This window comes from Pelodiscus sinensis, chromosome 13 (genome assembly GCF_049634645.1).
Source record: "Pelodiscus sinensis isolate JC-2024 chromosome 13, ASM4963464v1, whole genome shotgun sequence".
NCBI classification, from domain to species: domain Eukaryota; kingdom Metazoa; phylum Chordata; order Testudines; family Trionychidae; genus Pelodiscus; species Pelodiscus sinensis.
The window spans coordinates 44,095,510-44,112,850 of NC_134723.1; positions in this window are offsets into that span (position 1 = coordinate 44,095,510).

Sequence of the window (17,341 nt, forward strand, 5' to 3'; positions counted from 1 at the left end):
GACCCGCTCTTACCTGCTGTCCCAGTGGTGCCCCGAATTTTCAGGTGCCCCAAACCGCTGCATACACTGCCCATGCCTAAGGATGGCCCTGCACACACTGAACAAGATGGCTCCCTTCCTGGGTCAGCTCCTGGTTTCATTCCAGTATCCAGAGGTGGTTTCATATCCACTGGTTCCTTTCCTACCTGGCTCAATCTTTTTTTTTTTTTTTCTTCATAGGTGTGTGTGACCACATGAATGAGGAGCAAAGGGTGTACAAAGGGGAGGTAGTCACTATACCCTGAGCACACCTGTGATTTTTTTAGTATATTATTTTAATTATTCAATATGTTTTAAGTTAAATCAGGGGAAATGTGAACCTGCAAATGAGGTGTTTACTGAAAAGAAGTGGCTCTGTAGGTCCCTGTTTTTGATGGAGCATCAAGTCATGAAATAGATGAAAACTTTTCCCATCATTTTAATGCCCTTATTCTCCCTCCCCAGTGATTTTCAGAAGGATTTAGGGACTGAAAGGGGGAAGTGCCATAACGGATCTAAACTTTCAGTGAAAAGGTGCAGGAGGTAATGTCTTTTATTGGACCAAATTCTGCTAGTGAGAGACACCAACTTACACAGAGCGCCTCTTCAAATCTGGGAAAAGTACAAGAGAGTCACAGCTAAATACAAGGTGGAGAGATGTCTGACTGGTCCCTTGAAATATGTGATAACTACCTGTGTGACACAGTCTGTTCCAGCTTGTATTTAGCGGTGACACTGAGAGTGTTTCCCAGAGCTCAAGAAGAGCTCTGTGTAAGTTTCAAAGCTTGTCTCTCTCCCCACCAGATGTTGGTCCAATAAAAGATTTTCTCTTACCCACCTGGTCTCTCTAATATCCTGGGACCGACACAGCTACAACAACCCAGCACTAAACTTTTAGTGTTAGCTCTCAGCAATAATTCAAGCTGGGGTAAGTGAGAAAACCACAAGGGTGTAAAATCGGTTAGATGTTTCCAAGCAGATAGGAAAGAAATATTCTGATCTCTACGTGAAGCAACCTTGAGCTTTCACACCTAATTGTTTAAAGGGCTTAAGGGCAAGGCTTTTGGGGGGATCTGTTCTTTGTTGTTTTTGTTGCTTTTTGGTGGTGGTGGGTTTTTTTGTTGTTTGTTGGGGGTTTGCGTATTTTTGTTTTGTTTTTCTTATTAAGTTCTAACAACTCTTGAAACAAACCCCAGGTGCTGAGGGTGATGGTCACTAGCTGTCATCCTACATGACCAAGGATAACCTGGTTCAGAAAGGATAACCTGGTTCAGAAAGTAATTGGTGGAAGAACTGGGACTTTTCAGCATAGAAAAGAGGAGACTAAGCGGGATATGATAGAGGTCTATAAAATCATGACTGGTGTGGAGAAAGTGAATAAGGAAAAGTTATTGGCTTGTTCCCATAACATAAGAACTAGGGGTCACCAAATGAAGTTAATAGGTAGCAGGTTTAAAGCAAACAAAAGGAAGATTTTCTTCATGCAGTACGCAGTCAACTTGTGGAACTCCTTGCCAAAGGAGGTTGTGAAGACCAGGACTTTAACAGGGTTTAAAAAAGAAAAATATAAATTCCTGAAGGTTAGGTCCATCAATACTTATTAGCCAGGAGGGGTAGGAATGGTGTCCCTAGCCTTTGTTTGTCAGGGGCTGGGAATGGGTCACAGGGAAGGGATCACGTGATGATTCCCTGTTCTGTTCACTCCTTCTGAGCCACTGTGGGCAGACAGGACACTGGGCTAGATGGGCCTTTGGCCTGACCCAGTATAGCTGCTCTTATGTTCTTAACAGAGTTGATGCATATGGAAGGATTAATAATAAACTCTCCTAAATGGATAGATGATGAGAAAAGGAGCTGTGATTAACCGTGCCAGGGAATCAGCCAGCCAGCTGGCGATTCAATATGCTACATCTGCGAGCGGCTAAGTAATGCTGGAGCCTGGGTCTGTTGTCCCCCTGTCTGGTCCAGGCCTGCCTGCAGTGCAGCACAGGATATCATTGAAGTCAATAGCCAAGGTCCCATTGCATCAAGAGGAGCAGGATGCGTCCCATGGCTTTCAAGGAACTCACTACACATCTAGGGGTCTGTGACTCCCAGGGCCTCATCCTGCTGAAGCAGGCAAAGCGCCCCATGATTTACTCACACCAGGACTGCTGGCTTGGGCCAGGCTTACTGGCCCGGGGCAGGAAGCCCGCAGTGGCAGCAATTCCTGGGGTACGTGGTACATTGACTTGCTCCCCACCCCACATCACACCACCATGCTGCCATGTGACTTTAGACTAAGAAAGAAAGCCATACAGGTGAGGGGAGGGGACCCACTAGTCCATCACAGGCCAGGGGCGCACCTGCGTTCTCTCTGTGGATTGCTGATTGCTCTAGCATTAGCCCCAGATGCTGGAGAGTTCTGGGACTAATTAGCATTAGAGAGATGCTGGAAAGTTCCGTGCCTAGGGGTGCTTGTTGCTACCTTTGTCTGCTGTGCCTGGGACGGGGTGGCACACTGCAGGGCAGGAAGCGGGGCTCTTAAACAGGAGGAGACTCATCTTCCGGTAAGCACCAGAGAGTGGCAACTGTGGCTCCAGAGCAAATCCAGCTGCAATTAATCCAGAGTAAACTCAGCTCTAAAATAGACAAGCCACCGTTAGTGATTCTTTCGACTAAAATATCGCCTGCATTCGTGCTACATGAAAACCTGGACTTGCATCCAGTGCTCTCACAGGCCTCCTTACTAACCCATAGAGAGCCCTGGGAAATTCTGGAATTGCAGAAGCACTGGAATTTTCTAGAGCACTGGAAAATTCTGGAATTGTAGAAGCACTGGAATTTTCTAGAGCACTGGAAAATTCTGGAATTGCAGAAGCACTGGAATTTTCTTGAGCACTGGAAAATTCTGGAATTGTAGAAGCGCTGGAATTTTCTAGTGCACTGGGAAATTCTGGAATTGTAAAATTCTAGGCTCGGTAGAATTTAATTTTTAAAATTTTTGCTGGGTAAGAGCGATGTTTAATGCTGAGCCATTTTGCTTTCTTTGTCTATTTAAAGCTTCAGAGGTGAGCAAAACTGTGTGGGGTTTACATTTCTTTTTAATTGTGCATTTTTCCTAGTTGCAGGAAATGGGAGGTGAGGCAGACACTTCTTATGTAATGACAGGAGAAATTGAGAATCAAAAAGTTAGAGCCTTTTATCTCCCTTTAAAACAAACTGTCAACGTCTCATGTCAAAATGTACAATGTAAATATCCTGCAATCCAACTCAGAGTTCTCCAGCAGCATTTTTCTTACTTTGCCTGTTGATGGCAGTTAGCAGTGGAAAGGTGTTTTCATTAGGGTGGATGCACAATGTAAAATTGATGTTTAACCACGTTGTCTGGTAAAAATCGAATCCCTCCTAGCCTAATATAAGGGACAGAGAAACCTCTAAGCAGTGCAAAATAAAAATCACATGCATCCTGCCTCTTCGTCAAACCTTGGAAAATTACACATTTAACTCCACCCCGTATTATCAGGAGCACTTTTTCCTCTTCGAGACAGACAATGCCACCCCACACGTCAGCTTCCGGGATCACTGCATTGTATTTATGAATGGTTTATATATGACATTTTTCTACTGCAATGAGAAGGATTATCACAGCTCTTACACAAACTTAACCAGGACGAGTGATAACCCTGCAATTGTACACAACTCCAGAGAACTTCCACTGCTGGGCATGGTTCAAGCTGGATTTTCCAGAAGCAAGGCTGTGTCTATGCTAGCCGGTTATTCTGAAATAAGTTTATTCCTCTTTATAAGCCGGAGTTGTTATTTCAGAATAACAAGCCCATTATTTCAAAATAACAGGCTTGGTAGTGTGGACGCTCGCCTTGTTATTCCGAAATAAGGGGAGTTATTTCAAAATAACTTCCTGGTGTAGACATGCCCTAAGAGACAAACGCAGGGTGATAAATGGACTCAAAGCTTTCCTTCCTTTCTGGCAACTAGACAGGACGTTCTTCCTAAGAGTACGTCTACACTGCACGCTTATTTCAAAATAAGCTATTCTGGACTAGTTATTCCAAAATAGCTTATTCTGAAATAGCACGTCTGCACTGAAGTGAAGCCTCAAAATTAGTCTGAGGCAGGCTTCGTGTAGACGTGCTATCTCGATTTAGAGCCCCAGGAAGTACTGGGGAGGAATAACTTAGAACGGCCCTGGTGAGGGGCTATTTCAAAATACCAGAAGTGGAGCATCTACGCATGCATTATTTCGAAATAGCTATTCTGGAATAGGCGTTATTCCTCGCAGAATGAGGTTTACAGATTTCAGAATAAGCCGTCCGTTATTCTGAAATTATTTCGAAATAACAGAATGGCTATGTAGATGCTCGCATTGTTATTTTAAAATAATGCTAGTTATCTCGAAATAATGGTGCAATGTAGTCACACCCTAAGTCCCCCCCAAACACACACACACACACACACACACACACACACACACACACTTTTTGAGGAAAGGTTGGAGAGACTTTGGCCTCCCAGTGCCTCATGAAATTGATGGGTGACTTCTCTGTTTAGTGTGTCTAAATTCATTAAGGATTTTTTTGTGTGATGCTTTTACCTGAAGAATAAAGGTGCATGCTTAAAATGTGCTGTGTGGAACCTAGTAACTACCAGCAATACACTGTTCAGAGCCCTTGGAAAGAGATGAATGTGCTGGCAAACTGGGGATATCAAAGTGTAAGGCTGGGCTTAACCACACCCACACTCACATTCTTTGCTCAGAAAGAAATAGACAAAGGGTCTTGTCCAGAGACAGGTCATGGCTAGAGACCTGAGCCCTTCCTGAACCCACTTCTAGGTGCATCTTGGAGGAAGGAAAGAGCAGATACCAACCGAAAAATTGTGTTCCCTTCTGCCAGGTATGAATTTGCTAGAACTAGGCCCAAAGACCTGAATACAGTAAAGTAAGAAGAACTTTAGAGCTACATTGGTAAATTACAGAGCTCAGCTAAATGCTGAGCACTTTCATTCTGCTTCTTAGAGAAGTAGGAAAACACCTACCAATCTAATGGTTATTGGACCAGCTTTGCTTTCTACCTTCTATAAGGATAGTACATTACTGTATTATTTTTACAATTGCAAAAAAAATCTCCTGGTCAGAATTTGGAGCATCCACAAGTGTCCGCAGAAAAGCCAGGAGGCTCTTAAATTATTTAGTATCTTGGGAGCTGACTGTCCTGGTTCTAACTGGAAAGGCATCTCACCCACAATTAAAAATCTAAGCTAAGAACACAATGCAGCATAAGGCTCATAAGTTTCCTTTCCTGCATAAGGACAAATGCCATATCTCCATTGAAATACAGAGCACAGACATTTACTGTCTCCCAACAAAGCAGTCATTAGGCCTTGTCCACATGCAGATTTTGCTTTAAATCAATGGTTCCCAAACTTTTCGCATCACACTCCCTTTTTGATTTTTGAAAAACCCTCACACCCGCTCCCCCAGAAAAAAATAGCAGCAAAACTTATTGAGAAAAAAAAGTTGTCCTTCTAAGAGCAGAGCGGGCATTGCCTTTTTAAGGCAGCCATTTTGAAGTCTGCCTTGCATTCCCCCCTGGAATTTCTTCACGCTCCCCCCAGTTTGGTAACCTATGCTGTACACTCATGCAAAGCCCCCTGGGAAACTCCTCTTTCAATTTAAGAGTGGCTTGCATCAGAAGGAACTGACGGAAATTCAGTTGTATAAAACCAACCGGTGAGCATCGTTGAGGGGGTTTGCACCTCTCTCGCTCTTCCTCAGGGCTCTGTATGGCCCGGGTTCTCTTTCTAAAATGGCACGCATACCCTTTTTGCAGCTGGACCCAGTGTACCAAGGTTGCTTTTCCATGGTTTAAATGTCTTGGAATAGCTCCATTCAGCACGTGCCTGCTCTGCTGTGCCTCAGATGACTGGGTATTATTTTGTGAACATGTTTTATTCAGTTCCAATCAGAAAAAAATATATTGCTGGGCCCAATTCTCCGTTGCCCTTTATAGTGGCATTTTATATTCACAGCCGGGCACAGCGCACACTTTGTAGCCCTCCCATTGAGCTGGATTCCAGGGGCTAGGTATGAGCACTGCACAGGAAGACACCTCTGCCACAGAGGCTGTGTCTAGACTGGCAAGTTTTTCCGGAAAATCATCTGATTTTGCAGAAAAACTTGCCAGCTGTCTACACTGGCTGCTTGAATTTCCGGAAAAGCACTGACGATCTCATGTAAAATCATCAGTGCTTTTCCGGAAATACTATGCTGCTCCCATTCTTTTTCCGAAAGACTTTTGCGCAAAAGGGCCAGTGTAGACAGCACAGTACTGTTTTCTACAAAAAATCCCCGATCGCAAAAATGGTGATCAGGGCTTTTTTGCGGAAAACCGCGTCTAGATTGGCCACGGACGCTTCCACAAAAAGTGCTTTTGCGGAAAAGCATCCTGCCAATCTAGACGTGCTTTTCCGCAAATGCTTTTAACGGAAAACTTTTCCGTTAAAAGCATTTCCGGAAAATCATGCCAGTGTAGACGTAGCCAGAATGTTTACAATCTAATTAAACAGGGCAGAACCACAGAGCATCTAGCACTATGGTTTTCACGTTTTTTTCCTCATGAGCCAGTGGAAGAAAATTGTTGATGCCCACAACCAAACATGATTTGACTATTGTGTGGGCTCCAGGGTGGGGCTGAGGAGCAGTTTGGGCTCTAAGAGGGGGCTCCAGCTTTGGGGGGGGTCAGGGCTGGGGCAGGAGGGGCTGACCTCGAGCGGCTCCCAGGCAGTGGTGCAACGGGGGGCTGAGGCAGCTTCCTGCCTTTCCTGGCCCCGCAGACCAGGCTGCGCCCCAGAAGCAGTTTCTCAGACAATGGGAGTGTGGAGCAAGTGCTCAGGGCAGGGGCGGTGCGATCCCACTCCCCACAACTAACAGTCAGGCCTGTTGCCAGCCACTTCTGGGGTGCAGCGCAGTCTGCGGTGCCAGCACAGGCAGGGAGCTGCCTTAGCCCCACACTGGCCACCTGCTCCATCATACAGGGCTGGTTTTGGATTGATTTCTAGATCGGGGGTTTCAAATGATGGGGTGCGACCCAGGACTGGGCTATGGAATGTCAGGCACTGGATCTCCTTGCTGCAGGGGAGATCCAGTGCCTGACAATCTGAAAACAGCCCCCTATGAGGTCGATCTTCTCTCCATATCTATTGCCTTGCTGCTCCTGTTCCTACTAAGGTAAGGCTTCCCTACTTGTAATGCCTGTTTTCCCTTCAGAACCCACACAGTGAAGGGAATGGGAGCTCAGTTCTAGCTGGGCTGTCACACAAGAGCCACAATTGTCACCTATGCTGTAGCTGCAAAATCTTTGCCACTAAATGATGAGAAAGGCAAGAAAACCCCCGCCAGCTTGGTTTTTGGGTCTGCAGGGGAGTATGCAGGACTGGCACTTAGAACAGTCTTCTTCCTAGTTAGTCTCCAAGGGTACCTCTACTCGACAGAGAACATCGAAGCTGCCGGTATCGATCTCCCAGGGTTCGAATTAGCGGGTCTAGTTAAGACAGCTAATTCAAACTGAGAGAGGTGCTCCAGTCAATGCCGGCCACCCTGCATCCACGAGGAGTAAGGGAAGTCGAAGAAAGAGGCTAAGTCTGCACTACGAGGTTATTTCAAAAGAAATTACTTCAAAATAATAGCTCCCGAAATCACTATTTTGAAATAACCTTATTCCTCTTCACAAGCAGGAGTTATTATTTCAAAAGGACAAGCCCTTTATTTCAAAATAACAGGCTTGGCAGTGTGCTCTCCTTGTTATTTCGAAATAACTTCCCAGTGTAGACATGCCCTAAGGCGCGAGTGCAAACTACCGCACCTGTTATTTTGAAATAATAACTCCTGCATGTGAAGAGGAATAGCTTTCAGCCAGTCCCCGAGTTGCAAACAGTCGACATACGACCATTCGCATTTATGACTGAAGTGGTCGCGTGTAACTCTGGGTACGTCTAGACTACATGCCTCTGCTGACAGAGACATGTAAAATAGGCTACCCAACATAGTCAATGAAGTGGGGATTTAAACATCCCTGGCTTCATTAAAATAAAAATGGCCGCCGCACTGTGCCAGCTCAGCTGATTGTCAGCACCGTGCGCGAATCAAGATGCGGATTGGTCAACAGGGGAAGACTTTGTCGACCGCTCCTGTAAACTTTGTTTCACGAGGCATAAGGGAGCGATTGACAAAGGCTTCCCCTTCAACCGATCCGCGTCTTAACTGCAGCGCTGTGCCGACGATCAGCTGAGCCGGCACAGCTCAGTGGCCATTTTTATTTGAATGAAGCCGGGATATTTAAATCCCCACTTCATTGACTATGTCGGGTAGCCTATTTTACATGGCTCTGTCAGCAAAGGCATGTAGTCTAGACGTACCCTCTATGGGGTCCGACTTACAAACAAACCGAGTTATGACCAATTGCTTGGTCTGTAACCGGTTCGTAAGTCGGGAAGAGGTTGTATTTTGAAATAGTTATTTAGAAAGTTATTTCAAAATCATGTATTTTAAAATAACTCCCTAGTGTAGAGCAGGGCTAAGGTGCCACAGGAAACCCAGTTGTTTCTTCCTACTGCAAACTAAGGAAGTCTGCTGCAGCTGGCGGATAAAGAAAAGTTATTTATTAGTTTCCCATAATAGAAGAACTAGAGGACACCAAGTGAAATTAATGGGTAGCAGGTTTAAAACTAATAAAAGAAAGTTCTTCTTCACACAGCGTGTAGTCAACCCGTGGAACTCCTTGCCAGAGGAGGCTGTGAAGGCTAGGACCATAACAGAGTTTAAAGAGAAGCTAGATAATTTCATGGAGGTTAGGTCCATAAAAGGCTATTAGCCAGGGGATAAAATGGTGTCCCTGGCCTCTGTTTGTCAGAGGCTGGAGAAGGATGGTAGGAGACAAATCGCTTGATCATTGTCTTCAGTCCACCCTCTCTGGGGCACCTGGTGTTGGCCACTGTCAGCAGACAGGCTACTGGGCTAGATGGACCATAGGTCTGACCCAGTACGGCCGTTTCTATGTTCTTAAGAGACACAAAAGAGAACGCCCCAAGATGCCATTTTTGCAGTTACTTTTTACTTCAAAATCCTCATTGACTCCAGGGACCACACTGATGTACCACACAGAGGAGAAGGTGGCTCTTTATATTTAAAAGGGAGGCTGAGAACAACCTCCAGCAATCCCGGCAGCACCGCACACCCAGGCGCGCAGAAGGCATCGGACAATAAATGAGCAAAATTATAAAATGCAGGAATGTGACAAAAATAACTAATTTTTACAGCTACTATAAATCTTTCAGCTACTTAAAAAGAGTCAATATGTGGCCTGTAGACCTTACTTCTCCCTACTACATCCTGCCTTACTGGGATGCTAATACCTTTGCAGCAATTTATAGCCTCTGACACTTCAGCTACTCTTTCATTTCTCTTGGCATGATTATGGTATAAAAGAGCTATGGTTTAAATTATTTATCATGTCACTTATTAAAGTCACTTTTTAGCTGAATTAAGAGATTAGAGGCACAGAAATAAAGCATCCCATGGACTTTGAAGTATTCAGGAAAGTGAAATTATATTTAATGATACCTTTGATTTATATTGCAATTTTAAATGAACAGATAAAGCAGTACCATTAGACATACTTTAACATTTTACAATAAATCAAAGATACAGAATAGCATAATTAAGGGAACAGCATATCCATTATTTATAAAAATGGAAGTAAAAACCCTCGTGCAAATTCCGTTTTTTAAACTAACTGTAGTCCCTGTGCTCAGCTCTCTTTTTAATACCAACCTGCTCTCTTTTTAGCTCAAATAGAAACTAGCTCATGTCTCAGACACTGCTATGACACAGGCTTAGCAGTGAAGATACAAAATACATATTAGGCATTGGAACATACGGCAGAAGACAGCAGCCTTCCAGGGAAAGAGAAAACACATACTGTGCTTAGGAATCGCTTCTTACATATTTAGAATAGTAGGGAGACTTCTTTTCCCATTTATTTTTGTGTCCTATCACTTGTACTTCAGTAGCACTCCAAGGGCTCAACTGATAGCAGGTCCTAGTTGTGCTAGGTAAACACATACCATGTAACTGTCCATCCCTACAGAATTGACAATCTGCTTAGATAAGACTGGGAGAGAAAAAGTATTCTCCTTATTTGACAGAGAGGGAATTGAAGCAAGGAGATTAGACACACAGACCTCATCCTCAAAACGTATTTAGGCTCCTAACGTCTAAATGAAAACAATGAGAGTTATACAGCTAAATACTTTTGAAGATCTTGGCCTGAGGCTATGGCTACACTGCCTTTTTTTTGTGGAAGAGGATATGCAAATCACGCTCGCATTGACATATCTTCTTCCGATTCTTTTTGCTGAAGAGATTTTGCCGATAAAAAGTCCCATGTAGACGGGGCCATTTGTTGGAAGAACCCCCTCTTTCGCAAGATCCCTTATTCCTCAAAAATCAAGATTTACAAGATTTGAATTTCCCACGCTTCGTTTGCATAATCGTGTCCGGCCGCTATTTTGAAATACTCTATTTCGAGATCAAAAACGCTGTCTAGATAAAGTTATTTTGAAAGAATATTCTTTCAAAATAAACCTTACTCCTAAAAAAATGAGGTTTAACGGTTATTTTGAAAGAAGGGTTTTCTTTCAAAATAACCGCATCTGCACCGTGTTTTTTTATCCCAAAATAGGGGATTACAAAATTGGGGCGGGACGTGATTATGCAAATGAAGCACAGGAAATTCAAATCCACGCTTCATTTGCAATTTCACTCGGCTGCATTTACATTCCTCTCTTGAAAGTGGAATGCAGTGTAGACATACCCTGTACACACACAAATATAGGCAGATCAAGATAAGATAACACCAGACAGAAGTTTCCACTAGTTCTTATTTCAACATACAAAATAACTTAATTAAAATATAACATTTCAGAGCATTTCTGAGCACTATTGACCATATTCTCATTGTGAGCATCTGACAGAAGTGTCAGACATATTGGCAGTTTTTTATATTTAGTCAAGAAAAGTCTTGTCTGTTAGAAATCCATTTCTCAGAACAGTCTTAGCTGCTTTGATGCCACAAAAGTCAACATTTTATAGCATTATTTTTTCAAGGTATGACATTTTATAACCATCTTCAGTGCCGCTGTTCTGCATTTAATTCCCATCACTGGGAAGAAAAGTGTTTAAACCCTCCTCATTTACTGCTGTAATCTGTGATTCAGAGATTAAACAGGGAGTTTTCATTATTAACATTTTATTGTTTCAACATGCTTAAGCCCACCTTGTCATACAAGCTTTCAGTGTGTTCTCTGCCACAATTAATGTTCCCAAAGAAAAAAAGCAAACTAAAATAACTCAGTGGCATTGGAGCTAATAGCTTCAAGAAACACTTTTGATCTCCAAAACTTTTATTACCTTATGATAACCTTCTAATCTCTTAAAATTGGCTTGGATATCTGTAAGTATGTGTTCCGTGTGTTTTGCATTGAAACATTTCTTCGGTAATAAAAAAAATGCCCTCACTTTGAAATGCCAAATATGTTAGAGCTATTTACTGTCTGAAAGAGAAAAATCTCTGCTAAGGCTAGTGTTTAAACAGACTTTGTCATCCTTCTTTGGCTGGGGTACATGATTCCCTGCCACATATCAGACACAGTGCAGATAAACATGCTCTTCAAGATCATACATGTCCACATCTGCTCACCCTTCCATCCTTACCCACTATTCCATTTCTGGGAAGTCTCACCTCAGTATCTTCTGCCAAACATGCCCAGGTCTGAAGTAAGACATCGCTTCCAGTTCCGCAACGCAGCTGTCCCCATTCAAAAGCATGCAAGAGAGTCTCAGGAGACCAAACACACTTACTTTCTCTTTTAACTGATCCATAATTTGGGGGAACACACTTCTGGAGCAGTCGGGATGTTGCCATACGTACTAGACCTCACAGAACGGGTGACTTCAGCTAGTGACTCCTATGCCTGCCTTTACCGAAGCGCCTCATGAGGTCTTAAGCAGGAGCCTGGCCAGTGTTCATTCTGCAGCGTGGACCCGTTTGGGAGTCCGAAGCAAGCTATTGTCACCTGCTGGTGAACAGGGAGAAGAGGATCCCAGAGCTGCATCCCAACTCCAGGTGGACAGGTAACTTCAAGGTGGGTGATGGTGTAGAGAGGACAGCCATGTGGAGGCAGGTAGCCACACAGAGGGAGCTTTTGCTGAAGCCACAGGGTGGAACAGCATAGATAAAGAACCAGTGTTGTCTTCAAGTCATCATTGTCAAGTCTCAAGTCGAGTCTCAAGTCCCTAAAGTTACTTTCGAGTCAAGTCCCAAGTCGAGTCTCAAGTCTTAATTTAAAAAATGTCAAGTCACTTTTGTACAAGCCATTGATATTGGCATTTTCGGACCATTTTTTCATCAAGTTGATTTAACAAAATTAGCAAGTCTCAAGTCGAGTCTCAAGTCACAAACAATGAACCCGAGTCGAGTCTCAAGTCGAGTCTCAAGTCACAAACAATGAACCCGAGTCGAGTCTCAAGTCGAGTCTCAAGTCGAGTCTCAAGTCACAAACAATGAACCCGAGTCGAGTCTCAAGTCGAGTCTCAAGTCGAGTCTCAAGTCACAAACAATGAACCCGAGTCGAGTCTCAAGTCGAGTCTCAAGTCGAGTCTCAAGTCACAAACAATGAACCCGAGTCGAGTCTCAAGTCGAGTCTCAAGTCACAAACAATGAACCTGAGTTGAATCTCCTAGGCGACTTAAGTTGGACTCGAGTTCAAGTCGTGGGACTCGAGTCAACAACTCTGTAAAGAACTCCTGTAAGGACCTCCCCACCCAGCTATTAATACAAGACCGATGACCGAGCCCTCTGGAGCAAGCGAGACTGTCCTTCTCCAGTGGTTAAAGACGGAATTGTCTGAAATCTCTGGGCTCCCCCAACCCTAGACAACAAACACGAGTCAAGGGACAGCAAAGGAAATAGTGACTGCAGGAAACTTATTCTCAGTCCTCCTCTCACAGTGTAAGACTATTGTCATGACAGGTGGGGGGTGAGATTTGTTCAGTTCCTTTATTATCGCTTCCGTCAATACTTTTATTTTCTGTCCTTTTTATCCCCTAATAGAGTTTTCCTTGTTTTAAACTCCAGATTTAGTGTTGTCCAGCAGGGAAATATTGCCTATCAAGGAATTTAGTTTTTCAGCTTTTTAGGGGGGCCTCAAGCTAGTGCTATTTCTTAAGATTTGAGAAGGTGCCATGGCTAATTGAACCCGGCTTTTTTTGTGGAGACAACCCCTGGCAGGAGAGTTGAAGCAGCATCAGAAATAATGTTTTCTTTTGGTGACAAGGAATGAATTGTATTATCTTTGAATATGTGTCTGTGCTCTTTTAAACATACTTATTCTCACTTGCCTTGTCTCTAACGTCATAGCCCGTAGCTGGCAGAGCAAAGCTGAGCCTTGACTCAACCTGAAAAGTGACCATAAATCTCTGTGAACCCAATAGCCAATGCTCCCCAAAGATCTCAGATCAAGGTTGCGGGGGAAATGAAACAAACTGCAGCATAGGAAACAGCTGAAGCAGTTTTCACGGTATGCGTTCAGCTGTTTGAATTACATTCCTGCTATTAAAATACACAGTAGATAACTGTTTAAAATGGCCCTTGTCAAGACTGCTAGGCAGACTATCCCTTGACTTTACGTCTCTAGTAAAGTGGTTCCTTCCAGGAGTTTCCCCATTTAAAAGGCCTTTTATTTTGCTTCACACTGAACATTGTGGCTGCTCAAACTATGAACAAGAGGTGGGGAATGTGTTTGATTTAGAATCAGAGAACCCTAAGGCTGCAAGAGACCTAGGAGGTTATAAAGTCCAGCCCCCTGCCCAAAGTAGGATCAAATCCAACTAAATCAACCCAGCCAGGGCTTTGTCAATCCGAGACTTAAAAACCTCTAGGGATGGAGATTCCACCCCCTCCCTAGGGAACCCAGCCCGGTGCTTCCCCACCCTCCTAGGGAAACAGTTTTTCCTAATCTCCAACCTAGAACTCCTGCAACTTGAGACCACTGCTCCTTGTTCTGCATCTGTCACTACTGTCAACAGCCTCTCTCCATCCTCTTTGGAACCTCCCTTCAGGAAGTTGAAGGCTGCTATCAAATCCCCCCTCACTCTTCTCTTCTGCAGACTAAAAAAGCCCAGATCTTTCCACCTTTCCTAGTAGGTCATGTGCTCCAGCCTCCTAATCATTTTGGTTGCCCTCTGCTGAACCCTCTCCAATATGTCCGCATCCTTTCTATAGTGGAGGGGCCCAGAATTGGATGCAATTCTTTCTGAAGTATTTACTGAAGAATGGATGTACTGTTGTCAGTGCAGAAAAGTAACATACACAGGGAAAGAACAATGTCTCAAAGTAACAGGGAGTGGGAAATGAGTTCCACATATACAAAAGCTTTTTTTCACTTCTGTTCACATTTCCACCCCACGCCCAACTTCTGCAATTTTCCATGATCATGAGACAACCTCCCTCATATTTAATGGAACTAATTTGTCTTCATTTCTGCCCTTCAGTCCTAATACATGCCAAAGGGCTTTTATACGTATATTTGCAAGCTTTAATCACTACAAGGATATCAGTGCCTTCCAAACAGTGCATAAAATTACTCCATTCAGATTACTCCAAATCTTTCTCTTTTCCCATCTTCCTTTCTTGTGTGGCTTGCTTTTTCCATACTTGCGCTCGGTGCATATATATTTATGAGTAGAATCTATTATTTTGAGTTGTGCAAGGCTAAAAGCAATTCACTTTTTCTGCTGCATAAAAGGGCAAGCTAAGTTCTCCCCCATTTTCTTCCGGATGGTTTCCTCCAGCTAAAAGTGAATTTTCATCATTCCCTCTGTTGCCAATGACTGGGAATGATCGCTACAGTTTGAAACTTTTCAGGTTGTTAGGTCTTCCCGGGGGTGAAGCAATTGTGGGACAAAAGCTTTATTGAATACAAGTGCCTATCGGATACTAATAATTCCCCTTGGGCTTGCACCACTGTAAAAATCAGCAAGAGGAGAATCAAGTCAATTGTGCCTGTAGTAAGTGAAGAAGAAAACCTGCCTCTACAAAGCGCTGCTATGAAATCAGTATCTAGCAGCATAAAGGGGTTGGTTGAGCAGTGCGATACCAGCTGCTGAATATGCAGGTAGCTCTTCTCCAAGCATAAAGCAAAGTCAATGGAGCTATGCCATTTCACACAAGCCAGCCCTCAGCCTCCTGTGGATTCCAAACATGGACTAGCCTCCCCACACAGCAAACATATAGAGCTTGTTTATCCTATCACTTCATTTTCCACAGAAATGAGAGACCAAAGAGGCCCGTTCCATTATCTAGTAGGGGTGTTAAACTGAATAGTCGAATAACCTCATGAATTCTAATCGGTTAGTCGACTGTTGTAGTTCCCGGGAGCGGTGCTGGCACCCGCATTGGAGTTTAAAAACCAGCTCCCCTTGCAGACCAGCTGCCTGCCACCCTGTGCTGCTGCCTCTGATAAAGAGGCAGCAGTACAGGGTGGCAACAGCCCCTGTCTGGGGGGGTTCAGACCCATCGCAAGCCAGGACTGAGCCAAGCTACTGGCCAGCCTGCTAAAAAAAGTACTGGCAAGATGGGGGAGGGAAATGCGTGTAGTCTATAGCATTAACCTATATGCTTTTGCTTATTGGTTAATGGGTTAATTAACTCCACTATTGCATCCTTATTATCTAGTCCACCTCCTAGCTAACGTGGGATGCTTCACTGTAGTGTCTTGCCCAGCTGAGGGTCAGAGGCCTAAACCAACAGGGTTCCTCGTCCGCATTTAGGAGACTGTACCACAAACTATTGTACTACCTCTCACCAGCAGAATTCTTCCCTGCTACAGGCTCCGGAGAGACTGCCGGGCGGCCCTCTTAGGCCATGTCGACAGCTGAGCTGGGAGGTGTGATAGCTTATGTAGATGCACTTGTGCTGCTTGGAGCAGAGTTGCACAGATGGCATCTCGCTACCTGCCTGAGTACATATCCATCTGGGCCCCCTGGTATATACATGGCTGGTTAGCTCAAGCTACCACCCAGGCAGCCCCGGCTACACACTGCTGTTTTTAAATGGTGCAGGTAGTTCTGTGCAAACTGGGAAATTCAAATGTAGACATACCCCAAGTGTGGCTTCTGTTTTTGGGGAAGGGGGACTCCCTTAATCAGGGGCATGCACACAGGGATAAACAAGCAGATGGTCTCCTATTGGTATGGGCATGCTGCTTTTAGAGCAGGGTTCGGGTCACTGACCCACCGAAAAATCAGTTGGGGGCCGCAAACCGGTGAGAAAAAAAGAAAAACAAACACCTTAACTTCCTCACTGGCTGGCCCCGACTGACACACTCCTCACATTCCCTTCACACACCAGAGCCTAGGGGGGCCCAGGTTAGTAGTTTTTTGGTGCTCTAGTGCTTTGGTGGGGCAGCTGGGGGGAGGGGTGGAATGCCAGCTCCCCAAAACCTCAGGGACCACATCCAGGCAAGCCAGGGCCCACATCCAGTCCCCGAGCCTGATGCTCTGCACCCCTGCTTTAGAAGTTACCATTTAAAGTCAGAAAGACCCTCAGTGTAGAAAAAAGTCACATGTAGTCATTAAAATAAAGCAGATACTATTTACAACAATACAACCATTAGAAAGCCTTCTGCCAAGAGCAAAGAAAAGAAGGCTATTTTTGGCAAATTAATATAATCCAGTCTTTTTCAGCCATCTGTAAATAACATTCACCTGAAGCAGCCGGACAAGGATCTATGCAGTGCACAAAAGGAAGTCCTATAAATATCTGTGTGAAGAGTGAATATCCTTCTCGAAATGAAATTCAGAAATAGAATGGGAAGGCAATAATAAGCTCTGTGCTTTTCTTTTATAAGCTATTTTACAAGCAACTGATCCACAGCATCCAAAAACCACATACACGCTAAAGAATCCATTTTTCCCCCCGGTGGCTTGACTTCCTGGAAGAAACTTATTTTAACTGGGCAGCCATAGTCCCTTCCCTGTGTAGTTTAATAAGGGTGTGCAAATATCCGAGCTGCGGAAAAGGGCAAGACAATCATGTCATATGATCCTAAAAAGGTAAAGAATTGTGTTGTTTTGGAGCACCTGGAATATTGACACTAATGGACGGATTTTCTAATTCCCCCTTATGGAGGGATGTTATTTTAAAGGGATGTTATTCCCAAGCATGTGCCAAGATGTAATAGTCACTTGACCCCCCATTAATCATGT